Source organism: Mustelus asterias, chromosome 23 (assembly GCF_964213995.1).
Source record: "Mustelus asterias chromosome 23, sMusAst1.hap1.1, whole genome shotgun sequence".
In the NCBI taxonomy this organism is placed as follows: domain Eukaryota; kingdom Metazoa; phylum Chordata; class Chondrichthyes; order Carcharhiniformes; family Triakidae; genus Mustelus; species Mustelus asterias.
Genome location: NC_135823.1, coordinates 20,642,635 through 20,670,611, shown reverse-complemented (window position 1 = coordinate 20,670,611; position 27,977 = coordinate 20,642,635).

Sequence of the window (27,977 nt, the reverse complement as noted above, 5' to 3'; positions counted from 1 at the left end):
CCCTCGTTGGTTTCTCCGACGCTGTGCAAACTTTAGCAGGCATCTTGGATTGTCTTCCTATTGGATACAGAGGAGAAGAGGAAGGAGAATGTTTGGACACAAGAGAAGTGACACGTCACTGCAGGTAGAGCACTCTATCTCACCATGACAACCAAATGAGTCAGCCAGTCTGACACTGAACCTCGGAGTGAAATAGTCAACGTAAAATTGAGATCAGTCGCATCCTTATTTGGTGCTGCAGGTGTCATCTGATGCCCAAAATGGCTTCTGTGATGTCCACACAAACCTTTGAGGCAAGGCATGTTGGGAAACATGTTAGTGAGGATATAAGCGTGTGAAAGGCTGTCTGATTACACAAGCAGGATGACCGTGATGTCAATCAGCATACAATGTTGACTTAATGCCTGTGGTTTCTACTTTGGAACTTAACACTGCAGCTAATTTCTCCCTTAAGCTCACAGCTGAACACGGGTTCAATAGCAGGAAGGAAATCACAGCATCAATACAAATTAAAAGTATAATGAACCACTTACGTATTGGTGACTGGTTGACCTATTCTCTGGCCGTTTCTTCAGTTCTATAAGTGTTGAGCACTTGCTAAGGTGGTTTAAAGTTGTAGAAGGGAGTGGTTTGGCAGCAATTGAAGGAGTTCCAAGGCTTCTGCATGAACTGGCTGCTCCTTTACACAGGTGCACTTGTAGGCATTCTCTTTGGAATAGAGATTAGAATGAGAATGAATCATGGCCTTGCAGAGCAGGACAATCTGTTAGAAGAGGGGGGAGGAGGAGCTAGAAGGGATCTAAGCAGGAGGCCGTATCCACCCGGGGTGATCAGAAAGTAACTGTGCTACTGGAACCGCAGTGAGGAACAAAATGAGCATACAGGCAAATAGTCAAACATACAAGTTAAAGCAGGAGTAGGCCATTCAGCCCCTTGAGCTTGCACTGCTATTTTGACAAGATTATGGCTATACCACTTGGATTGGTTAACCTTCCATTCGGTCAATCAACTATGAGGAGGCGCTAAACGAGGGGCCAGCAGTAGAAAGCGTGTAAGCATCACAACGCATGTTATCAATAAAAGCTAAGTTTACCTGCACCAAACCCGCCCCTCCCTTATGTTATTACACTGGCGACAAGGATAAATCCAACTTACGCTGCATACTGCACCCTGACTGTTGTGAGTGCCACAAAGTTCAAAATCAACAAGCTCCTGCAATGTTAAGAGAAAATAAAACTAAGACTCACCCAGACAAGAGTTGCTGTGGTTGTAAATGTCGTACAAAGCTGTTTTTTTTTTAAAAAGGCCCACAATCCTCTCACATGAAAATTAGAGGGAATGGACCAAGTAGGCTGCAGATGGTCCCTGACGTTCAAAAAGAGGTAACACCAGCAGAACAAGAACAAAAGAAAAAACATTACCTTGAGGTCGACAGTGATTCTTCAAAGGTTTAGACAAAAGTGGCCCACGAGGAACCTCAAAGTCAGAACCAACAAGCAGCTGACAGCCTGAGGTTTAAAAAAAGTCATTGTCTTAAAGTGATAAACACATTTAAAGTGATAAATACATTTAAAATAGTAAACACATTTAAAGCGGTAAACACATTTAAGGTGGCAACACACTTAAAGCGGTAAACGCATTTAAAGTGGCAAACACATTTAAAGTGGTAAACGTATTTAAAGCGATAAACGCAAGAAAAAGAAAACAGCCAGAACGTCAGAAGCAACAAGGACAAAGAAGACTTGCTGACCATGCTGTTGTTTGGGAGGATCGATCCGTACAAGAAGCAGAGGATTGGAGTCAGTGGTCATAATCCTCCGGGCCAATTCGCGATGGGCACAAATCCCATTGTGGTCGCTAACTCTTGCAAGAGCGCTCCAATGGGATTTGCAGTGAGATCTCAGAATGAGATCTTCCCCCCGCCCCCGCCGGCGATGGAATCAGGTTCACATCCAGTCAGGGTGTGAACCCTGTTTAACATCAATTGGAATATCTTAAAGCCATATCTTCCAGGGATGTCAGATGTCCCTCCCTGACAGCATGACGTCATGCTGGCAGGAATCACTCCTGCTCTCCAGCATTCGAAATGACCATGCCAGTGTGGATACCCGGGTAATCAGGGACATGGTAGAGCAAGAGGCAGGGCCAGATGTGTGGTCATGGGTGGCTGGGGCGGGCCCACAAGGGCGAGGGGGAATTGCCAGTGATGAAGAATTGGACAAAAATGGACACCAGACGTGATGACCATGCAGGGGGCTCAGAGGCCAATGTAGCCCCTGGATGGTCAGGGATGTGGCTAGGCAGTGCCCTGGCATGGCACCTTGCCATTGCCAACCTGGCAGTGTCAGTCTGTCAGTGCATTGCCAAGTTGGTATTGCCAAAGGGGAGACCAGAATGGGGCGGGGCCTATAGGTGATCCCATAGTGTGGATTCGCTCAGGTGCGGAAGAGATGGGGGGGTGGAAAATAGGAGATGGTGCCAGCGATGGAAGGAAAGGGTGGACTTTAACTTTAATTTGAGATTGATTATTGAGGAGCTGGACTTGCTGGAGTCTTTAAGACCCATCCTCTGAATGATTGCACAAAACCCCAGGCAATAAAAATGATATAAAGTGTCAGAAGCTTGTGATTGGGATTTCTCTGCCTGAGCCAACGGGAATGGCACCAGGTTTCCCACCCGAGATGGCACTTTGTTATTTTTTTTGGAAAATTTCACCCTGGAGCGAAAACCTGGCTGTTTCTCTGGGGCAAAACATACTGGCTTTCACTCAAAACCTGACACTTACCCAGGTTTTGGAAAAAATTCACCCAGTATGTCGAGAGATTTAATTTCAATGCCAATAGGGTTATTGATGAAGGTAACCGTAGAGTTATCCTGCCGAGCATGTGTGGAAGCAGAATGGATAATCTTATCAATCTGACTGCCCCCAATGCACCCAATACTAAGTTGTACAATGACTTAGTGAATCTTGTGAAGTTGCATATTAAGGCAAAACCGACTGCGATTCTGCAGTGCTTCCAATGGGAGAGTTTGTGCTCCAGGAGAATCTATTGCTACCTTTGTGGAGAACCTGAACCAGCTTACTGAGTACTGTGAGTTTGGGGATGTCTTCAATGATATGCTGTGGGATAGGTTGGTATGCGGGTTGAACACCAAACTGCTGTGTGGTTACTGCAAACTGATGGTCAGTAGAGCAGTGAAGTTAGTCAAATACCCTGAAATCACACAAGTATAAAAATCACACAAGCTGCTATGAAAAGCAAAGGTCTTCTTATCAGAGCCTTCATAGACAGGCACCAAGGCCATTAGTCTGGGCAATGCTCATTTAATCAGACATCTATAACTAGGAGAAAGGGAGTGATTCATGAGTTGGACTATGATAATGTGCAGTAATGATGCATTAAGTTTCCACACTGATTAGATATTATAATGAAACAAGCATAACGTGATTGTGATTGGTATATGCTAATTACTTGTAATCGAATTGGAGAACTATAATTGCCCATGCATCTTGGAGTATGCCACTCTGGCCAACTACAGAGATGTGAGCTGTAGTTTTCCAACGTCCTTGCTATTGCTTGCAATTAAAACAGCTGTTTAAGAGAACTCCATGACTTGGTCTGGTTACTTGAAGGGTAAATTGTGATCAGTTAAAAGGCTGAACATCAAAGCCCGCAAAATACCCTGTTCCCAAAAATCAATGACTTGTACACCAGGTTAGCAGGAGACAAGATACTCATCCAGCTAGATATGAGCTATGCCAATCAGCAGGTGGAATTAGACAGCAGGTCAAGAGAGTGTATGAGAGTCAATCCTTCATGAGTACACTGGGATGCCTTTTGGACTTTCACCCCCATGGGCAATTTTTCAGCAAACTATGGAGGGTCTCCTGCAGGGACTTCTATGTCTGGCCGAATACTTGGATGATATCCTCGTCACTGGAAAAATGAACACTTAGCCAATCCCGAGGAAATGCTGAAAAGATTTATGGAGTGCATTTGAAACAAGAAAATTGCAACTTCCAGACATTGGAGGTAATATACCTGGGCCACAAAGTGGATGCCACAGGGTTATACACAAGGTTCCAGCCATTAAAATACACCATCACCCTGAAATGTGAAGATAGTTTAAGTCATTCCTTGGGATGATAAATTATTCCAAGCATTTCTTATCTAATTTGATCACGGTGCTTGCATCATGGCATCTGGAGCTGTGGAACAGACATCGCAGGTCATGGATTCACAGCAAGACAAAGCCTTTGCAGAGTGAAGGCACTGCTTCATTCACTGTGCTCGATGGTACATTCTGACCCAGACAAAGAGCTCCTGCTGACATGTGACGCTTCTCCCTATAACACCAGGTTAAAATCCAACAGGTTTATTTGATATCACGAGCTTTCGAAACGCTGCCCCTTCATCAGGTGAGTGGAGAGGTAGGTTCCGCAAACATGGCAGAGATAGACAGAGACACAATTGCAAGATGATGGTTGGAATGTGAGTCTTAACAGGTAATCAAGTCTTTACAGGTACAGACGATGTGAATAGGGAGAGGGATAATCACAGGTTAAAGAGGTGTGAATTGTCTCAAGCCAGGACAGTTAGTAGGATTTTGCAAGCCCAGGCCAAATGATGGGGGTGACATGTAGTGTGACATGAACCCAAGATCCTGGTTGAGGCCGTCCTCATGTGTGTGGAACTTGGCTATCTGTTTCTGCTCGGCAATTCTGCGTTGTCGTGTGTCTTGAAGGCTACCTTGGAGAACGCTTACCTGAAGATTGGAGGCTGAATGCCCGTGACCGCTGAAGAGTTCCCCGATAGGAAGGGAACACTCCTGCCTGGTGATTGTCGAGCGGTGTCCATTCATCGGTTGTCGTAGCGTCTGCATGGTCTCCCAATGTACCATGCGATTCTCAGGCAAATTTCAAATTCATTCTCCGGTGCTCCCATACGCACTCTGCCTGAAAAAATATCAGCGATTCCAAATCGCGCTGCTGAAGCCTGTGGGCGGGGTTTAACGCGCCCGAAATCCTGCAGCTCCGATCGGCACCTCCAACTGCGCATGCGCAGAAAAAAACGATAGAATGCTGCTCCCCTGCCACATCCCTCCCAAGCTGGCTAATGTCTCCCTCTGTCCGCCCCCACAGACATCGTCCCACTCCCACAACATTACTCACCCCCTTATCCCTCTGTTTCCCACCGATCTCAAGTAGAGTGGCAGCACCCCCCCCCTTCCCCCCGCCCCCCCCCCCCCCCCCATTGATCTCAGGCAGGGTGGCAACGGACCCCCCTCTCTCCCCCTTTGATCTCAAGCAGAGTGGCAGCGGACCCCGTGGCACAGTGGTTAGCACTGCTGCCTCTGAATGTTTTAGGCATGGTCCCGATCGCGGCCATTTTCGGGCCTTGGTAAAGGGGGAACTGGCGCGGAGGCGGGCGCAGATCATGCTACTCGCCTCACGCCCAACTACACCAGGTTTTTGCGCCCGTAAACGGGTGCAACGTGATGGTAAAATCGGGCCCCCTGTGTTGGAAGTGGTTTCTTAGGAACCATCATTTCAAAAACTGGTCCATTGCCATTTTGTGTTGAGGTTGGGAACAAAGCAGTGTGCAGTCAAGTGCATCACACTCAAGTATCGGGAAGTTTCCAGCGAATGCAGCATCCACCTGTGATTGATGTTTCATTGTCAAACTCTGAGGTATGTAGTTGCCCTACAGCTGTTATTTCTGTTACACCTGTTGAGACAGAGGCACCCAGTCCCAGTGACACGCCTTTTTTATTTATTTATACTTTTCCAATTCAATCAAATCAAATCCAATTCAGAGTCTCAACAAGTTGAGACATTTCCGATCCAGGCTGACAAGACAGGGCAGGTGACCAAACCACCCTGTCCTGGGCCCGATCTACATGAGCCAAGCTGATTGGAGAAGGGGGAGGTTCCTCCTCCAAGACTTGGGCTCATTTGCATCTTAGCCAAAAGGCCGAGATGCCGCTTTTAAAAATTGCTTCATATGAAACATATGAAGCCTCAGCGTAACCTAATGACCTCAACCAAGTGCAGCATCCTCTCCATGCTACACTTGATCTTAGCCAAAAGGCCGAGAAGCGACACGCCTTTTATTGCAACTCAAGATCCCGTTGTTCCTGTTCTGTAACCTTCCTCAGTAAAGCTGCGTTGCAGTGACCATTCCCACAGGGAGCACATCAGAGACTTCATTGGTAAAAGAAGAACGTTCCATTCTTTGTTTAGAGACTGAAGATGAGAGAGATTACAAATGTTTTCTTAGTTTTCAGACATGTTATGATTGTAAATGTGTAAAGAGCTTAAGGGGGATGAAATGTAGGAATTGGATTGGTTGACCCTCCCCCCTGTCAATCAACCATGGGGTGGCGTTCAGGAAGGGGCCTCTAATAGAAAGATGCCAGCAGCACGTAAACATCGCAAAGTGTGTTCTCCAGAAAAGTTATGTTTTCCTGTACCAAATCTGCCTCTCCCTCAAGTTATTACAATGACTGATCTGATTAAAACCTCACCTGTACTTCCCTGGCTACTCCCCATACTCCCTTGTTAATCAAAAAGTTATCTAACTCAGCCTTAATAATACCAGCCTCCACCACTCTCTGGGGTTAGAGAATTACACAGACCGGTGACCCTCTGAAAGAAAATATTTCTCCTCGTCTCTGTTTCAAATGGGTGACCCCCTCTTTTTAAACTTTGTCCCCTCATTCCCACATTTCCTCAGCATCTACCCTGTCAACTCCTCCCGGCAACTTACTCTCATTCTTCTAAGCGTCAATGGATGCAGGTCCACCCTATTCAACCTTTCCTCATAAGATACCCCAGCCTCATCCCCTCACCAGCAAAGATGAACTTTTATGCATCTTCTTCTTGTTTGGAGCTGGAGATGTTAGAACATCTCGCCATTTTTATTTACTCATTCAGAGGACATGAGTGTCGCTAGCCGGGCCAACATTTATTCCCATCCCATTTCCGAGGGCATTTATTTATTACTGTGGGTCTGGAGTCACACGCAGGTCAGACCGGCGAAGGTCATTAGTAAACCAGGTGGGTTTTCGACAATGGTTTCATGGTCATCGTTAGACTTTTAATTCCAAATTTTTATTGAATTCAAATTTCAACATCTGCTGTGGAGGGCTTTGAACCCATGTCCCTAGAGTATTACCCTGGGTCTCTGGATTACTAGTCCATTGACAATACCACTACGTTACCGCCTCCCCTTTCTGTCTACTGTTGCACAAAGGAGGGAAAAAGATCTAAAAATCTGAGGTCACGTACCAACCGACTCAAGAACAGCTTCTTCCCTGCTGCCATCAGACTTTTGAATGGACTTACCTTATATTAAGCTGATCTTTCTCTACATCCTATGAGTAACTCCAGCACTATATTCTGCACCCTCTCTTTTCCTTCTCCCCATGTACTCTATGAATATTATGTTTTACCTGTATAGCGCGCAAGAAATGATACTTTCCACTATATCCCAATACATATGACTATAATAAATCAATTCAATCATTAGATCAAAATCCTCACGTGTATGGAGACAGGATTAACTCCACCATCGCAGCACAGTAGCACAGTGGTTAGCACTGCTGCCTCACAACGCCAGGGACCTGGATTCGATTCCCGGCTGAGGTCACTGTCTGTGTGGAGTTTGCATGTTCTCCCCGTGTCTGTGTGGATTTCCTCCAGGTGCTCCGGTTTCCTCCCAAAGCCCAAAAGACGTGCAGGTTAGGCGGATTGCCCATGCTAAATTGCCCCTTAGTGTCAGGGGGACTAGCAGGGTAAATACGTGGGGTTACGGGGATAGGACGTGGGTGGGATTGTTGTCAGTGCAGACTCGATGGGCTGAATGGCCTCCTTCTGCACTGTAGGGATTCTATGATCCTGGATCGGGTGTCGGAGCACAGAGTTTGCCTTTGACAGGAAAACTGAGAAAGAATGAAGGGTCTGTTTTGTGGTTGTCGGATGTGCTGAGATAAGCTCATATTTCCCCCTTTTCATTTTCAGAAGATCAATCCACCATTCCCCTCCCCCACCCCCACCTTCCAGCAAGGTCACCTGCGATAAACCGTGTCATTTCTTTTTCACCCGTCAACACCCGAAATCACATTGCCGGCTGTTGGTTCAACAATGGCCAAACAGAAAAGAGAAAGCATTTGTGCTTTGATGAATGCATGCGGAATAACTTCAAACCGCCAAATGAAAGGACCATTTTCTGGATATCCGAAGCTGGAATGTTCCTTTCATGCTCGGTGTGAACAGTAGTCCTTTGAGGTGGCGGGGTCAAATATACAGCAGACAGACCTGAATAACTATTAACCAGCAACGCTGGCACTCAGACTGGCTTCATGTCTACTGGTGAGCCCCAAAGGAGCTGTGGGTCATGAACCTCAGGAGCAAGGGGATGGTGGAAATCATTCAAGTTAAATGTACCTGAACCATGTTGCTCATTCACCTTCCTTTGGAGGCAATATAGGGTGGAGTTGGGGGAGGTTTGGGGGGGATGTAAGTTAATACGTCAACTTGGCCCCCTTTGTAAGGACATGATACAACAAAAACTGGTCCTCTATCTTGGAGTGGCACAATGGTTTAGCACTACTGCCTCACAGCGCCAGGGACCCGGGTTCAATTCCGGCCCCAGGTGACTGTCTGTGCGGAGTCAGCACGTTCTCTCCGTGTCTGCGTGGGTTTCCTCCGGGTGCTCCGATTTCCTCCCGCAGTCGAAAGATGTGCAGGTTAGGCGCATTGGCCGTGCTAAATTGCCCCTTAGTGTCTGAAGATGTGTAGGTTCCCCTCCAAGCCACTCACCATCCTGACTTGGAAATATATCGCTGTTCCTTCGCTGTCACTGTTTCTTGTCTCTATGTCGATTAAGATTATAATGAGAGTCCGATCAATTTTTTTTCCAGCTCTTTGACCTACTAATTGGGAGCCATGTTTAAATGCATGAAAGCCCCTAAATAACACTAAGTCCCTTTTATGTTCAGAACAAGCTGAATGGAATGCAATTCAGGCATATTTTGTTGCGGCCTGCGCTGGGTTAAAAGCTTTGGGTTTGGACATTGATAGCACTTGATTGTGCTTGCTGACAGGTCGGGTTTGAGGTGAATGGTGTCTCTGTGCTTGCTTAATGGGATGGTTGTGGAATCTGATGCTTCACTCAGCACTGACAGAGAAGAAAGGAAAGCCTTTAGTCATCCACCTGCTTGGTAATAAATTCAACGCCGTTAAGCTGAATGGAATGAATGATAATATGTTAAATTAACCACTGTACGGGTGCTTGGTCACAAACAGTTGGGTCTTAGTCACTCCAACCTATAAAGATTCATTCAATCTAATGCTGAGTTTAAATATTCCAATATTAGGATACCTTTCTCTATGCGTGCATGACCTCGTCTCTTAGAGTTTGCAATTCTAAGGAATTAGAACAATCTCTTTTCAACTGAATTCTACTGAACAGTAGTCACTTTATCTTCATTCTTCGTTTTTCCTTCAATTTTTGCCCTTCGTATCCTACTCTTCCCAATGGCCCTTTATGGCCTTTATACAAACTTATGCCAACCTCATGTTCCCACTCTCCACCCTGTGCCCTTATATCCTCAATGCCAACTCACCCAATATCTACCATAGGCATCCCTTAGGACCCACGCTGAGATGAAATAAAATAATATACTAAGTGACTATTGCCGACTTCATTTTTATAACAAAAGCTGTCTCATTCATACAATGGGCGGCATGGTGGCACAGTGGTTAGCACTGCTGCCTCAGAGCGCCAGGGACTCAGGTTCAAGTCCAGCCTCGGGTCACTGCTATGCGGAATCTGCACATTCTCCCCGTGTCTGCGTGGGTTTCCTCTGGGTGCTCCTGTTTCCTCCTACAGTCCAAAGATGTGCAGGTTAGGTTGATTGGCCATGCTAAATCAACTCTAGTGTCAGGGGGATTAGCCGGGTAAATATGAGGGATTAAGGGAATAGGGACTGGGTGGGATTGTGGTCGGTGCAGACCCGATGGTCCGAATGGTCTCCTTCTGCACTGTAGGGAATTCTATGATTCTAAAAGCCTATTCACTGCATTTATATTCCTTCAAATATACAATCCCTTATAAAAACAATTAAGTCAAGTGCCTAATCCCTTATAAAAACAAATATTTAATTCAAGTGCTTACTATTCTTTGGTGCAGGGAACCTGATTGGAGGGGCCCAAATGGTTGCAGGAGAGATGGGCATCAGAATTGTGAGAAACTTCCAGGATTTTTGAGAGGGGAAGATGGTTGGGGAAGAGCCAAGAGTTTTCAAAGTGTGAAGGATGTCTGTTGTTTGAGTGAGGGTGGGAGTTCAGGGGTAATAACAAATTTGAAAAAGAGGGAGACGAGCAACATTCACAATATTAGAACGGGAACCAGGAAAGGGAGTTTGAAAATTAATGAACAGATACTTTTCTATATTTAGACATGCCTTCATCATGTAAATTTTGAAGGAAGTAAAATATTTTTTAAATGATTCATTATATGTCAGTTACTACTGATGTGTACATTATTGGTCAATATTCTAATAAAAGCCAGTTACTTGCTTAATTCAGTTCACACAATGCTTATTATTTGTGACCACACACCTATTTGATTTGATTTGATTTATTGGGATACAGTGAAAAGTATTGTTTCTTGCTCGCTGTACAGACCAAATATACCGTTCATAGAGTACATAAGAGAGAAGGAAAGGAGAAGATGCAGAATGTAGTATTGCAGTCACAGCTCGGGTGTAGAGAAAGATCAACCTAATTGCCGGAATTCTACCGCCCTGCCTGCCATGAGAATCCGAGCAGAAGAGGGGCGGACAATGGAAAAGTCCGTTGACCCCGGGTGAGATTTTATGGTCTCACTCAAGTGAGGCCATAAAACCCCACCCAATATCATTGTTAGAGAGTTTAAGAGAGTTAGATTTAAGTTTTAAAAGCATATAACGAGAGTAAAAGATAGAACTGAGGGTATGCTGGGGACTGCCCGCAAGAGGCTGCCAAGTGCCGGCGGCATTTTGAATCCAATATGAATACTAGCATTGAGAAAAATAGTATTACAATTACAGATACCCCAAGCTATCAGAATTCACCACTTTGACAGTCTTCAGTGCCTTCAAACAGACAGGGAGCCAGGTTCTATCCTGCTGAGCGTGGCACGGTGACACAGTAGTTAGCACTGCTGCCTCACAGCGCCAGGGACCCGGGTTCAATTCCCAGCTTGGGTCACTGTCTGTGCGGAGTTTGCACATTCTCCCCGTGTCTGCATGGGTTTCCTCCGGATGCTCTGGTTTCCTCCCACACTCCAAAGATGTGTGGGTTTGGTGGATTGGCCATGCTAAATTGCCTTCTAGTGTCAGCGGGACTAGCTAAGGTAAATGCATGGGGTTATGGGGATTGAGCCTAGGTGGGATTGTGGTTGGTGCAGACTCGATGGGCCAAATGGTCTCCTTCTGCACTGTAGGATTCTATCTTTCAGAGTCTTTTACTTCCTCTATCATCCCTCATTTTCTGCATTTAATGTAGTTACCTTGTTCTGGTATTCAAACCTCCCCCCAACGGAAAACATGCCCGTTGTGTTGGGGGGGGGGGGGGGGGGGTGAGTGGAAGAGGGGTGCTGTAATATTCCCCTTTTTGACGCGGGGTGAGAGTGCTTGCAGCTGGGTCACTGCACAAGAGAACCACCTTGTCAGGTTCATACAGGTTATCCTCTTTAACTGAGAACCCTGTTGGCCCCCCAGACACACCAAGGGATAATTTACCATGGCCAATCAACCTAACAGCTTCAGAAATCGATTGCCCATGTGAAAGACAATGATAAATCACAGACTTGCATTTATATAGTGCCTTTAACAATCACCGGACATTATAAAGCACCTCACAACCAATGAAGTACGTTTGGAATGTAGTAACTGTAGCAATGCTGGAAACGTGCACACAACAAGATCCCACAAACAGCAATCTGATAAAGTCTGGGAATTCTGGGTGGAATTTCCCTTCTTCGACCTCAGCGGGCATTGTTGCAGGTGGGGCGGGAAATCTTGGAGAGCCAGAAAGATGACAATACCCACCAGAGTGGAAGCTGGAAAATCCTGCCCTCACAGGATGGCACAGTGGCACAGTAGTTAGCACTGCTGCCTCAGAGCTCCAGGGACCCAGGTTCAATTCTGGCCTTGGGTGACTGTCTGTGCGGAGTTCGCACGTTCTCCCCGTGTCTGTGTGGGTTTCCTCTGGGTGAATCCTACAGCGCAGAAGGAGGCCATTTGGCCCATCGAGTCTACACAGACCACAATCCCACTCAGGCCCTATCCCCATAAACCTATGCATTTACCTTAGCTAGTGCCTCGACACTATGGGGCAGTTTGGCATGGCCAATCCACCTAACACGCGCATCTTTGAAACTGTGGGAGGAAACCGGAGCACCCAGAGGAAACCCACGCAGATACAGGGAGGGTGTGCAGGCTCCACACAGACAGTGACCCAAGGCAGGAGTCGAACCCAGGTCCCTGGCGCTGTGGGGCAGCAGTGCTAACCACTGTGCCACCGTGCCGAGATGTACGAGGCAAGTTTTTTCACACAGAGGGTGGTGGGTGCCTGGAACCCGCTGCCGGGGGAGGTAGTGGAAGCAGGTACGATAGTGACTTTTAAGGGGCGTCTTGACAGATACATGAATAGGATGGGAATAGAGGGATATGGTCCCTGGAAGGGTAGGGGTTTTAGTTCAGATGGGCAGCATGGTCAGTTAATGCTTAAAGGGCCGAAGGGCCTGTTCCTGTGCTGTAATTTTCCTTGTTCTTTGTTCTTGTGCTCCAGTTTCCTCCCACAGTCCAAAGATGTGCAGGTTAGGTTGATTGGCCATGCTAAATTGCCCCTTAGTGTCAGGGGGATTAGCAGGGTGAATATGTAGGGTTCAGGGGATAGGGCCTCTGTGGGATTGTTATAGGTGCAGACTCAATGGGCTAAGTGGCCTCCTTCTGCACTGTAGGGTTCTACGATTCTAAGCACTCTCTCAGTCAACTTTGAGTTCAAAGCCTGGAGTTGGACCAGAATTCTCAGCTCTATTTTTTTGGGGGGGGGGGGGGGAGGGCTGTGCCTACTGTTCGCTAACTGTGTCACAGCAAGGGAGAGAAAGTCGGATTGATTCCCATGGAGCGGTGGGATGGCTGGACACTTGGTGACCTTCTGCTATTCAGCTCATTAATTATGCATTCACAGGGAAGTCAGCCAATCATGTGGTGGAGCAGACAGGAAGTCGCTCACCCCACCATTGCCTCGTGGGGGTCGAAGGTCGTGGCACCACATTGAAACAGCAGCCAGACAGTCATTCGCTGGCCACAAGCCAGGAGCACCAGATAGAAACATCTAAGAGATGAAAACCCCCTTCAGCCCGATGGTCCAACAACAATTCCCTGGTGCCTCTCCACCAGGCCGTCAAGGAAAGGTGGGAGCTCGCACCTGTATGCTGCTCTCTCGCAAATGAGGACAGAAGACCTTCGTTGCTGACCGTGGGAGGATGTTGTCAGGATGGTTAACGCCTGTGGGGCCCAAACACAGACCAGCCTGTAGTTGAGGAAGAGAATGAAAGATCTGCTACACTCCACCAGGGTAAGTGAACCACGTCCTCACAGCCAACTGGCACTCTCACAGGGGCGTCGATCAGTCTAAGCATTAAAATGCACAGCGATGTCACACAAACCAACACACACAAATCAGCACTGAACGCCTGTTGCAAAGGGCCAGGCCTTCTCTTTCCAAAGGATAGCTCAACAACTGACTTAAATAGAATACAAAGAAATGTCACATAGTTTATACATGGTCATCCTCCTTCTGCTTCAGGTACCAGGGCCTAAGAGGGCATTGGTAATGGATTGATTAATGTTTGTCAAAGTCAAAGTGGTTTGCCATCTGCAGTATGGCTGGTCAGGACACTCTCATAGAATAGAATCCCTACAGTGCCGAAAGAGGCCATTTAGCCCATCGAGCCTGCACCGACAACCATTCCACCCAGGTCCTATCCCCATTACCCCATGTATTTACCCTGCTAGTCTCCCTGACACTAAGGGTCAATTTAGCATGGCCAATCAACCTAACCTGCACACCTTTGGAGTGTGAAGGAAACCCATGCAGACACATGGAGCAATGTGCAAACTCCACACAGACAGTGACCCAGGTTGGAAATCGAACCTGGGCCCCTGGCACTGTAAGGCATCAGTGCTAACCACTGTGCCACAGCTTTTACCACCTGCCATCAGGTGTATTGGAAGGGTTTACAGGCTGATAATCAGCCTGATTGGCTGCAATATGAGCAAACCTTCTGTGATTATCCACTCCTGAAGTAGATTTGAACCTGGAGCTTCTGGCTCAGAGGTGGGGAACACTATCTCCATTAGAAGCCCCCTTCTAAAGTTGGGCAAGTGAGGGGTGAAAATCCCACCTGCAGCCACGCAGTGCTCATTCGAATGTGAATGGCTGTAGGGTACATGGAGTTGACGGTGTTTTGGCAGGAAGTGAGACCCTACCATCCAAAAGATTCAGGCCCTGGAAAACATCTTTACAATCTGTCAAGGATTAAAGTCAGATGGTGAGATCACATTGATCAATCGCCCAGTCAGTTACTATGAGTGTTCTATCTTTTATTCTATTCCTTTTTTGCTGGAATTCGGTTTGTCCAGACTTCACATGATTTTGAATAAAGAATTTTGAATAAAGAATTTTGTTCAATATCCCTCAATCTGCAATTATATTAGATTGGGCTACATCAACGGTCAAGTTAGCATGATAATTAATCATTCCTGGGGATTGTGCTGTAACGATGGGCTGAAGGGCCTCTTTCTGTGCTGTAAATATCCATGACTAACCGGTATGCATGCCGCTGGTGCAAGTTCCAATTCATCCAAACACAATAGTCCAAAGATGTGCGGGTTAAGTGGATTGGCCATGCTAAATTGCCCCTTAGTGTCAGGGGGACTATGGGGATAGGGCCTGGGTGGGATTGTGGTTGGTGCAGACTCAATGGGCTGAATGGCCTCCTTCTGCACTGTAGGGATTCTATGAATAACTGCCCCTGGCTGCCATGATTCCCTCTGCTGGTAGCAGTTGAAGATTCTGCCCCTTATCCGGTTCAGATGGCCATGGTCTTTGACCAAGGATCATGGACTCCATGTCATCAAGTTCTGCAGAAATCAAGGATGTGTGCAGCGATAGAAGGGAAGGAAATTCTGCATCATGTTGTGCTCCGGTTTATCCCTACGCAATCTTGATTTTTAATATTCGGAAGCTGAAATGTTATTGAGGTTTATTCCTTTGAGCTGTAAGGATCTTTTCTTAATTCAACCATAGGACAATGGCGTCGCTGGCTGGCCAGCATTTATTGCCCATCTCGAGTTGCCTGAGGGCAGCTGAGAGTCAACCACATTGCTGTGGCTCTGGAGTCACATGTAGGCCAGACCTGTTTAAACCTGTTTAATCTTGGAGTCAGGTTCACAAGTCCAACGTCCCTTTGGCAGGAAGTGTCAAATTGGGCAGGATTTTCCAGCCGCGCTCACCCCAAGAGCAGTAAATCCCACCCGAGGTCAACAGACCTTTGCATGGTCCGGCCCCCGCCCTTTATGATTCCCATGTCGGGCACGATGGGAAAATTCCACCCCTTGCGTCCATAAGGTGTGCCGGTCTAGGGGTTGCTTCGTTTTAATAAGCATTTAAGAAATTGCTACTCACCACATTCTAGAAGGTTTACCCCCTATCCTCAAACTGTGATTGCTAGTTCTGGACTCCCCCACCAAAAAGAGTGTTCCCAAGGGTGGGAGAGTCCAGAACCAGGGGTCTAGTTGTGGATCTGGAGTCACATGTAGGCCAGATCAGGTAAAGAAGGCAGATTTCCTTGCCTAAAGGACATTAGTGAGCCAGATGGGTTTTCTTCAATATAAGCGCTTAAATCCTGCAGTCTATTAATCAGCCAATTGATTCTCCTGCCAATCTTAAACTGAGATTGAGTCAAAACAACCACCGGCAGTTCTCCGCCCTGTCTAACTAGGTTCAGCACAACAGGGCTACAACTCAATGGGGTGTTGTGTATTATACTAGCTGTATGTTATTTGTATGGAATCCAAGATGATATTTCACAAAATCAAACGCCCATTGTTACAAAACAGCTGACAAAACCAAGCAAAAGTTCTCGGTTGAAAAGCCATCAATACCCAAAGGTGGAACATGGAAACAATTGGTTCTTCAAGCCTGTTCGGCAAGTTAACCAGATTGTGACAGATCTTCGTCATAATCCACGTAATTGGCTAAGTTATGAAACCCTTGTAATCCTCACAAAAATCTCTCCATTCATTTTTCAGTTGTTCAGCAACATTTTTGGGGAGGGAGTTCTAAATTTCCATAACCCTTTGCGTGAGTGAGTGCTTTCTGACAAACATCCCTGAACAACCTAACTACATTTTAATACTAGTCCCTTTGTTCCAGATACCCCTGTAAGAAGTCTCACAACACCACTTTAAAGTCCAACAGGTGTATTTGGCAGCACTAGCTTTCGGAGCCTCAAGCTCCTTCTTCAGGTGAGTGAGGACTTGTGTTCACAATTAGGGCATATAAAGACACAAACTCAATTTACAAGATAATTGTTGGAATGTGAGTCTTTACAGGAAATCAAGTCTTAAAGGTACAGACAATGTGAGTGGAGAGAGCGTTAAGCACAGGTTAAAGAGGTGCGAATTGTTTCCAGCCAGGACAGTTAGTGAGCTTTTGCAAGCCCAGGCAAGTCATGGGGGTTACAGATAGTGTGACATGAACCCAAGATCCTGGTTGAGGCCGTCCTCATGTGTGCGGAACTTGGCTATCAGTTTTTGCTCAGCGATTCTGCGCTGTCGTGTGTCGTGAAGGCCGCCTTGGAGAACGCTTACCCGAAGATCAGAGACTGAATGCCCGTGACGGCTGAAGTGTTCCCCGACTGGAAGGGAACACTCCTGCCTGGTGATTGTTGAGCGGTGTTCATTCATTCATTGTCCGTAGTGTCTGCATGGTCTCCCCAATGTACCTTGCCTCGGGACATCCTTTCCTGCAGCGTATCAGGTAGACAACGTTGGCCGAGTTGCAAGAGTATGTACCGTGTACCTGGTGGATGGTGTTCTCACATGAGATGATGGCATCCGTGCCGATGATCCGGCACGTCTTGCAGAATCTTGTAAATTGTCATTATCTTGTAAATTGAGTTTGTGTCTTTATATGCCTTGTTTGTGAACACAAGTCCTCACTCACCTGAAGAAGGAGCTTGAGGCTCCGAAAGCTAGTGCTGCCAAATAAACCTATTGGACTTTAACCTGGGGTTGTGAGACTTCTTACTGTGCTTACCCCAGTCCAACACCGGCATCACCACACCCCAGATACCCCTGCCAGAGGAACTAGTTACAAATCCTTTAATCATCATATACATGGAATACTGTGTGCAGTATTGGTCCCCTTATTTGCGGAAGGATATATTGGCCTTGGAGGGAGTGCAGAGAAGGTTCACCAGGTTGATACCAGAGATGAGGGGTGTTGATTATGAGGAGAAACTGAGCAGATTGGGTTTGTATTCGTTGGAATTTAGAAGGCTGAGGGGGGATCTTATAGAGACCTATAAGATAATGAAGGGGCTGGATAGGGTAGAGATGGAGAGATTCTTTCCACTTAGAAAGGAAACTAGAACTAGAGGGCACAGCCTCAAAATAAAGGGGGGTCGGTTTAGGACAGAGTTGAGGAGGAACTTCTTCTCTCAGAGGGTGGTGAATCTCTGGAATTCTCTGTCCAGTGAAGTGGTGGAGGCTACCTCGTTGAATATGTTTAAATCACGGATAGATGGATTCCTGATCGGTAAGGGAATTAGGGGTTATAGGGATCAGGCGGGTAACTGGAACTGATCCACTTCAGATCAGCCATGATCTTATTGAATGGCGGGGCAGGCTTGAGGGGCTAGATGGCCTACTCCTGCTCCTATTTCTTATGTTCTTATGTTCTTACATCTCAATTATCTCCTAATCTCTGTTCTTGAAGGGACTATAAGCCTAGCCTATGGGAATGAATATACCTTTGAGCATTTAGACTGGCAGTAAGGTACAGATACTTCCAGAATAACTTGAGATCATTCATTCTCCTTTGAGTCAACCCTTATGAGTATCAAGGATATTTATCAAGGTCACTGTAAGAAGTCTCTCAACACTAGGTTAAAGTCCAACAAGTTTATTTGGTAGCACAAGCTTTCGGAGCGCTGCCCCTTAATCAGATGAGTGGGGTGTTGTGAGACTTCTTACTGTGCCTACCCCAGTCCAACGCCGGTATCTTCACATCATATTAAGGTCACTGTCTCACTAAAACCTACAAAAGACTTCAAGGAACAAACAGGGTAAACAGGGCGGCACAGTGGTTAGCACTGCTGCCTCACAGTGCCAGGGACCCGGGTTCGATTCTGGCCTCAGGTCACTGTCTGTGTGGTGTTTGCACGTTCTCCCCATGTCTGCGTGGGTTTCCTCCGGGTGCTCCAGTTTCCTCCCACACTCCAAAGGATGTGCGGGTTAGGTGGATTGGCCATGCTAAATTGACCCTAGTGTCAGGGGGATTAGCAGGGTAAATAGTGGGGTTATGGGAATTGGGCCTAGGTGGGATTGTGGTCAGTGCAGACCTGATGAGCTGATTGGCCTCTTTCTGGACTGTAGGGATTCCATGATTCTGGATGCAGGTAAGATGTTTCCCTTGGTTGGGTCGTCTAGAAGCAGGAGGCTCAATTTCAAAATAAGGTTTAAAGTTTATTTATTAATGCCACAAGTAGGCTTACATTAACACTGCAATGAAGTTACTGTGAAATCCCCTAATCACCACACCCCGGTGCCTGTTCGGGTACACTGAGGGAGAATTTAGCATGGCCAATGCACCTAACCAGCGCGTCTTTCAGACTGTGGGAGGAAACCGGAGCACCCGGGTCTCTGGATTCTAGTCTAGTGACAATACCACTACACCACCGCCTCTCCAATTGGAGTCTTTCAAAGTGGGGAGGCAGCTACCACATGGCTGTAGGTGACTAAGAGAGATTCTCTCTCCCTTGCCACCTGCCATGGGCATATTGGAAGGATTTACAGAGTGATTGCCAACCTGTAGGGCCACATCACGAACACACCTTCCGTGAACACCAAGTCCTGGAGTGGGACCCAAGCCTAGAGCCTTTGGGTCGGAGTCAGGGACACCAGGCACTGCACCGCAAGATCTCCCTTCATTGGCATTACATGGCGCATCGTCTAAGAAGTGATTCTGATGAATGCTGACTGGGAGAATAATAACACTGCTTATATTTCCAAGGACAAAACTCTGAAGAAAGATTGCTGCTTTCAGAGATGAGAAGTAGTTATTGCGTGTGGATGAATTAGAACATGAAACATGAATACCTGGCATGCATACCAGTTAACCCAATCCCCGGGAATGATCGACATCTCTTTAATTATCATGCTAACATAGCCATTGATGTAGCTCAATCTAATATAATTGCAGATTGAGGGATATTGAGCAAAATTCTTTATTCAAGATCACATGAAGTCTGAATTCCAGCCATACCCTAACAAAACAGATTAGTATCCTGGGGATTACAAAGGAGGAACAGAAGAGAGACAGAAGGATCAAAGAAACAAACTGTACTATAGATCAATGTGACCTTCTGGTCTGATTTAAATCCTTGCCTTTTTCCAGATTTTTTCCCGCCACTTAATAGCCCTGCAGGATTTTCCAGACCCGATGCCAGCAGGCATTGTGGCAGACAGAACACGGTTCCCACCAGCCCTGGGGCTGGAAAATTCCATCCTTTCTTTCTCTTAGGTGTCGCAGGCAGGAAAAGACTTGAATGAAACACACAGGTTAGGGAAAGGTACATATACCAGCTAGTCTTTTGTGTGCTCATATTCCAAGAAGTGATTTAGAAAGGCGCAATTTTCCAATGACAAATGCTGTGGATTTGACCACATTGGAGTCATTTCCTTCCCAAGTGCTATAATTTGTCGCTGAGGTGGTTCATGTGGGCACTCCTGGGTGTCAGATTTATAACACGCCTGCCGTAAGTGTTTGATGTTTGGGCAGCTTTGGCTCAGAGTTTGTGAGCTGGAGGCTAAGCTACAGACACTGCGAGACATCAGGGAGGGAGAAAGCTACCTGGATTCTTTGTACTAGGAGGCAGTCATACCTCTTCGGACAAGGTCTTCTGATTCGGTCAGTGGTCGGGGACAGTGTGTGACTGTGAGTGAGGCAGATAAGGGGACCTTGGAGGCCGGCCTTGGTCTTTGCCATTGTCCAACAGGTCTGAGGTTATCTGAGCTTGTTTGGATGAGAATGGGGGCTGCAGGATGGATGAGCAAACTGGCCATAGCACTGTGGTACAGGAAGCCATTCAAGTTAGAGTCACAGAGGTTTACAGCATGGAAACAGGCCCTTTGGCCCAACTTGTCCATGCCGACCTTTTTTTTTCAAACCCCTAAGCTAGTCCCAATTGCCCGCATTTGGCCCATATCCCTCTATACCCATCTTACCCATGTAATTGTCTAAATGCTTTTAAAAGACAAAATTGTACCCGCCTCTACTACTTCCTCTGGCAACTTGTTCCAGACACTCATCACCCTCTGTGTGAAAAATTTGCCCCTCTGGACACTTTTGTATCTCTCCCCTGTCACCTTAAACCTATGCCCTCTAGTTTTAGACTCCCCTACCTTTGGGAAAAGATATTGACTATCTAGCTGATCTGTGCCCCGCATTATTTTATAGACCTCTGTAAGATCATCTCTCAGCCTACTACGCTCCAGAGAAAAAAGTCCCAGTCTATCCAGCCTCTCCTTGTAACTCAAACCATCAAGTCCCGGTTGCATCTTAGGAAATTTTTTCTGCACTCTTTCTAGTTTAATAATATCCTTTCTATAATAGGGTGATCAGAACTGTACACAGTATTCCAAGTGTGGCCTTACCAATGTCTTGTATAGCTTCAACAAGACATCCCAACTCCCGTATTCAATGTTCTGACCGATGAAACCAAGCTTGCCGAATGCCTTCTTCACCACTCTGTCCACCTGTGACTCCACTTTCAAGAAGCTATGAACATGTACCCCTAGATCTCTTTGTTCTGTAATTCTCCCCAACACCCTACCATTAACTGAGTAAGTCCTGCCCTGGTTCAATCTACCAAAATGCATTACCTCGCATTTATCTAAATTAAACTCCATCTGCCATTCGTCAGCCCACTGGCCCAATTGATCAAGATCAATCCACCTAATTTGAACATCTTTGGACGGTGGGAGGAAACCTCAAAGGTCATAATCTCTGGATTATTATCTGAGCCACAGGCAAATTGGCATGGAACAAATTTGATTAGAGAGATGAATGTTTGGCCCAAAGACTGGTGCAGGAGAAGTAGGTGCTGGTTCAGGCAGCACGGGCAGCAGTACTGGGGAAAGTGAGGCCTGTATCGTTGGAACGGTCAACACTTCACCTGTGCTGGGGCCGGCGTTCTTGCAAGATGCATAATTGGGGAAGTAGAGAGGGTTGTAAGCTAAACAGTGGGAGCAGGGCAACAACTTTGCAGTGTTTTGTACCACAGGGATCTGTGTTGGGCCACCTATTATTCGTCATTTATATAAATGACATTGATGACTGTGGGGGTTCGGATGAGCAAGTTTGCACATGATATAAAGATTTGGTCGGGTGGTTAACAGTGAGTTGGAGTGTCTTGGGCAACAAGAAGATATAGACGGAATGGTCAAATGGGCTGATAAGTGGCAGATGGAATTTAACCCTGATAAATGTGAGGTGACACAATTTGGAAGGAGTAATTTGACAAGGAAGTACTCAATGAATGGTAGGACACTAGGAAGTTCTGTGGAACAAAGGGACCTTGGCAGAGGATGAGGTTTTATTAAGGTAGATTTCTGCGTCATTGCTCTGAGCCAGACAGATTTTCAATCGATGAGGGAATCAAAAGGAATGGGCGACAGGCAGGAAAGTGAAGTTCAGGCCACAATCAGGTCGCCCGCGATCTTACCAAGTTGAGAGTAGACTCGAGGGGCCGAATGGCCTTTTCCTAGTCTGTTTTTTATGATCTTCCCTGGTTTCAGAGAGCCAGTGAGCTTTGCCATTACTGGGAAATCTGATCCAATGAGAAGCAGCAACATTACTGTTCCGAACCATAAGCTCCCCACACCTACTGAACTCGAGAGCCCAAAGGAAAAGCAGGCTCACATTCGTAGAATCCCCACAGTGCAGAAAGAGGCCATTCAGCCCATTGAGTCTACATGGATGCTCTGAAAGGGCTCCCAGCCAGGGCCTCCTTCCCACCCTATCCCCATAATCCTGTGCATTTACCAAAGCTAATCCACCTAACCTACGTATCTTGGGACACTAAGGGGTAATTTAGCATGGCCAATCCATCTAACCTGCACATCTTTGGACACTAAGAGGCAACTTAGCACGGCCAATCCATCTAACCTGCACATTTTTGGACACTAAGAGGCAACTTAGCACGGCCAATCCATCTAACCTGCACATTTTTGGATTGTGTGAGGAAACTGGAGGAAACCCATGCAGACATGGGGAGAATATGCAAACTCCACACAGACAGTGACCCAAGGCCAGAATTGAACCCGGGTCTCCGGCGCTGTGAGGCATTAGTGTTAACCGTTGTGCCATCATGCTGCCTTCTGGTGAGTAGAAATCCTTCGCTATCACTAATCTATCAATTGGGAGAAAGTGCACCTGGCAATGCTTTTATCGATGCAATCTAAAGCAGTAATTAGTCCGAGCAAGTTGGAGATTGAATAAACCAGTTGGCCTACACTAATTATAAGCCTGAGCCAATTGTCTATTTTCATCGCAACCATTGTGTGCTGGAATAAACCCTGAGGTGGAATTGAGTTGCACCAGTGCCGATTCAGAGATCATCAATCTGGAATTTGCAAGAGATAACTAGAGTATGAATCGACAACTATCATTCGCCACCACAGTGAAGGCACATGATCCCCAATTTTAATCGGCAAATATAAGCATGCTTGAAATGGCATGTAGCAAGTCAACAGAGTGACTCATTCACTTCAACTTTTCGAACAATAATCCATTGAATGTGGACTAGCAAGTCAGAGCCACAATTGAAGAGGTTAAACACGCATAAAGTGGTTTCATTGGGCAGGAATCCCACCCAGACCTCCCACTCCTACTCACACCTCTCCCTCCACCACCCCCCCCCACCCCCTCTCCTCTGCCTACACCCCCCCCTCCCCCACCCCCACCTACATACCTCCTCCTCCCCCCTCCTCTGCAGGATTCCACCCACCCCTCCCTCTCCTGCTCATCACACTGTGTTTTGTGATAGTGGAGGTGGCATCCCATTGGCTGACGGTGTGATCTTCCGTCCCGCCACTGTCAATGAAGTTTCCCCTATATTATATACACCCTCTGCCAGGGAACCGGGTCGGTGGGGGTGGGGGTGGAATGGTGTGGGCAAGACAAAAAGATCCTACCGGTGGGAGCATCCAGAAAATCCTACCCATTGTGTTTGGTTTATCATTGTGTGGAAGCTGCAGTCACTTCAGAAATCTAGTAGTTACAAACAAAAGAGACCACATGATGTTCCAAAATGCTTGTGAGCCAGTGAAGTACTTGTGACGCATTGCCACTGTTGTAATGTTGGAAATATGACACAGCAAACTCCCATACACGGCACTGAGATAATAATCTGTTTCTGTGGTGTTGATTGAAGGATTAATAATGGGAAGAACTCCTCTGCTGTTCTTCACGATAGCCTCGTGGGATCTTTTAAGTGCAAGGGAGGACAGACAGGAACTCGCATTAACATCTTATCTGAAAGACAGCACCTCTGACAGTGCAGCACTCCCTCAGTAATCCTGAGATTGCTGCCACCGTGTCAAAGCTCTCAGGGATGGTTAAAATTGGTAAAACTGAAACAAAAAGGCACAAGCTAGATGAAACCCATATAAAAACTAGTTCGGCCCCAGGTGGAGTACAGTGCCCAGTTCTAGAGTGGCACGGTGGCACAGTGGTTAGCACTGCTGCCTCACAGCACCAGAGACCCGGGTTTGATCCCCGGCTTGGGTCACTGTGCGGAGTCAGCACGTTCTCCCCGTGTCTGCATAGGTTTCCTCCCACAGTCCGAAAGACGTGCTGGTTTGGTGCATTGGCCATGCTAAATTCTCCCTCGGTGTACCCGAACAGGCGCCGGAGTGTGGAAACTAGGAGATTTTCACAGTAACTTCATTGCAATGTTAATGTAAGCCTACTTGTGACACAAATAAATGAACTCTAAACTAAGTGCCACACTTCGGGAACCGTGGGAAGGCTTCGGGGAGGACATTTACCAGCATGGTTCCAGGGATTAAGGATTGTAGTTATCTGGATCGACTGGAGAAGCTGGGGTTGTTCTCCTCAGAATAGAGAAGGGAAAGGGGAGATTTGAAAGAAGTGTTTAAAATCACACAGAATTTAGATAGAGCAAATGACAAGAAACTGCTTCTAATGGCTGCAGTGTTGCCAACAATGGTTTGTGGTTTGATTTCTTAGCTTTTATTAACAGGGGGTTGGAGTTTCAGAGCCGTGGGGTTATGCTGCAACTGTACAGGACCTTGGTGAGACCACATTTGGAATATTGTGTGCAGTTCTGGTCACCTCACTATAAGAAGGATGTGGAAGCGTTGGAAAGAGTGCAGAGGAGATTTACCAGGATGCTGCCTGGTTTGGAGGGTAGGTCTTACGAGGAAAGGTTGAGGGAGCTAGGAATGTTCTCTCTGGAGCGGAGGAGGCTGAGGGGAGACTTAATAGAGGTTTATAAAATGATGAAGGGGATAGATAGAGTGAACGTTCAAAGACTATTTCCTCGGGTGGATGGAGCTATTACAAGGGGGCATAGCTATAGGGTTCATGGTGGGAGATATAGGAAGGATATCAGAGGTAGGTTCTTTACGCAGAGAGTGGTTGGGGTGTGGAATGGACTGCCTGCAGTGATAGTGGAGTCAGACACTTTAGGAACATTTAAGCGGTTATTGGATAGGCACATGGAGCACACCAGGATGATAGGGAGTGGGATAGCTTGATCTTGGTTTCAGATAAAGCTCGGCACAACATCGTGGGCCGAAGGGCCTGTTCTGTGCTGTACTGTTCTATGTTCTATGTTCTATTTCCACTTTAAATAGGTTTTGGGTCTCTCTTTGAGTAACTTTAGGCCTGTTCTATGTTGAGAAGGTTTCCCTCAACTTTCTTGTGGTCTTGGCCAGGTTTCCCTCAACTTTTGAGTGACTTAGGTCTATCTCCAGCCGGTTTCTTCACAGACTCCTTTGTTTACACTATACATGCTCAACTTCTAGGTAGGTACATCTCTCACTTGTACAGACTATTCCATCTTCTCTTAGTCATTGTACATGACTGCCGATGTCACCATTACATCATGATATGCATCACCATCTCATTAGCATAACTACTAACCTGTTATTCTACATCTCCCCAAAAGTATCATCTCAACACTTTTTAATAACAATCCTAAACCATTTTCTTAAACTATTTACATGACATTTTTGCACATCTGTAACCTTCAGCAATGTTACAAGTTCGTTTGGAGGGCTGGTGCAGACATGGTGGGCCAAATAGCCTCCTTCTGCACTGTAACAATTCTGTGAGTTTGCAGGCTTCCAAGGTGAGTGTGTTTTATTTTGAGTTCTGTTGTCTCCAAGCCTTGGCACTGATCAGAGCTGGCCTTTTTTTTTATGATGTGGAGATGCTGGCGTTGGACTGGGATAAACACAGTAAGAAGTCTAACAACACCAGGTTAAAGTCCGACAGGTTTATTTGGTAGCAAAAGCCACTAGCTTTCGGAACAGGCTGTTCCTTTGTCAGGTGGGTGGGAGTTCTGATCACATGATGTGGAGATGCAGGTGTTGGACTGGGGTAAACACAGTAAGAGTTTTAACAACACCCATTGGCTTTCGGGGCGCTGTTCCTTCGTCAGATGGAGTGGAAATCTGCTCTCAAACAGGGCACAGAGACACAAAATCAAGTTACAGAATACTGATTAGAATGTGATTCTCTATGCGAATGAACACCGCTCAACAATCACCAGGCAAGACTGTTCTCTTCCTGTGGGGGAGCACTTCAGCAGTCACGGGCATTCAGCTTCTGATCTTTGGGTAAGCGTTCTCCAAGGCAGCCTTCACGACACATGACAGCGCAGAGTCGCTGAGCAGAAACTGATAGCCAAGTTCCGCACACATGAGGATGGCCTAAACCGGGATCTTGGCTTTATGTCACACTATCAGTAACCCCCACAGCTTGCCTCCTGGACTTGCAGAATCTCACTGGCTGTCCTGTCTGGAGACAATACACATCTCTTTAACCTGTGCTTAATGCTCCCCCCAATCACATTGTCTGTATCTTTGAGACCTGGTTGGCTGTAGAGAATCGCATTCTAATCAGTATTCTGTAACTTGATTTTGTGTCTCTGTGCCCTTTCCACTCTATCTGACGAAGGAGCAGCGCTCCGAAAGCTAATGGCATTTGCTACCAAATAAACCTGTTGGACTTTAACCTGGTGTTGTTAAAACTCTTACTAGTTCTGATCACAAACAGGGCACAAAGACACAAACTCAATTTACATGAATAATGATTGGAATGCGAGTCTTTACAGCTAATCAAGTCTTAAAGGTAGAGACAATGTGAGTGGAGGGAGCATTGGGCACAGGTTAAAGAGATGTGCATTGTCGTTTCACGCAGCCCTGAACCCCAGAAGCTTGGTCCCTTCGTTTGTGTCTTTGTGTCCTGTTTGTGATCAGAACTCCCAACCACCTGATGAAGGAACGGCCTGTTCCGAAAGCTAGTGGCTTTTGCTACCAAATAAACCTGTTGGACTTTAACCTGGTGTTGTTAGACTTCTTGCTACTTTTTTTTTAACCAGAACACTTATTTGTATGGAGGACTTGTCTAGTTGTTGCATTTTCCCTCCAGGGATGTCTGCAACATTGGAATAAGGGGAGAGGTGGGGGGGGCGGGGGGGGGGGGGGGGAGGGTCAAACCAGCTTTAGCTCCAACGAGGACTCCCTCAGATCCCCCTACGTGTAGTTTCTGACCAACATGAGCAGCTGATGCCTCCTGCTGGTGGGAAGAGGAAGCTGAGCCAGACACATGCAACCTGGGAGGAGGTAGCTGAGGAGGTCAGCAGTGTTGGGCTGGTCACGGTGCCAGAAAAAACTCAATGACCTAATGAGAGTTGCCAAGGTAAGTGAGGCCTCAGTCTGTGCAACCTTGTGCCAGTCTGAGCCAGAGGGCACGTTCGCGAACGCAGGAGGAAAGTCAGTTTGGTTGGACCTCAAAGCATTCATCAAGGACACAGCTTCTTTGACGATGCCCTTGGTCCAGTTGCAGGTGGGTGGTTGGCAGGATAAACATGTCGGATGAGCACAGTATCCAGGCTGGCATGGACTTCGACTGCCATCAAATAATCTGAAATTGTTAATGAGTGCACGCTTACACATCTTTTCAGGAGAAGCGGGATCACAATGCCCATCTCTCTCAGATACTTTACAGGCCTGGGAGATAGCCAGGAACAAAATACAGCGCTCAGCAGAACACCCAGCAGCCGAGAAAAGACCTCTAACTCAAAATCATTTTAAAATAGAGAGCCTGACCATTCACATAAACTCTCCCAGTGTTCTAGGGTACCAGTAACATTAGGCACTATTAGGTACTACAGTCGACTTGAGTACTCGACCTTACAAGCTTTAATTACTTGTGCACAAGGAGCCACAGGCTTGCAGCCCCCTGCAAGTGTTTCTGAAGTTACTAACAACTTGGTACTTATAGCTAATTACAGCAAATGAGAAACAAGCAATTTTCTAATCATTTGCATACATATTCACCAATTATATCCTAGCTTTTCGCCCTGTCTTATTTGATG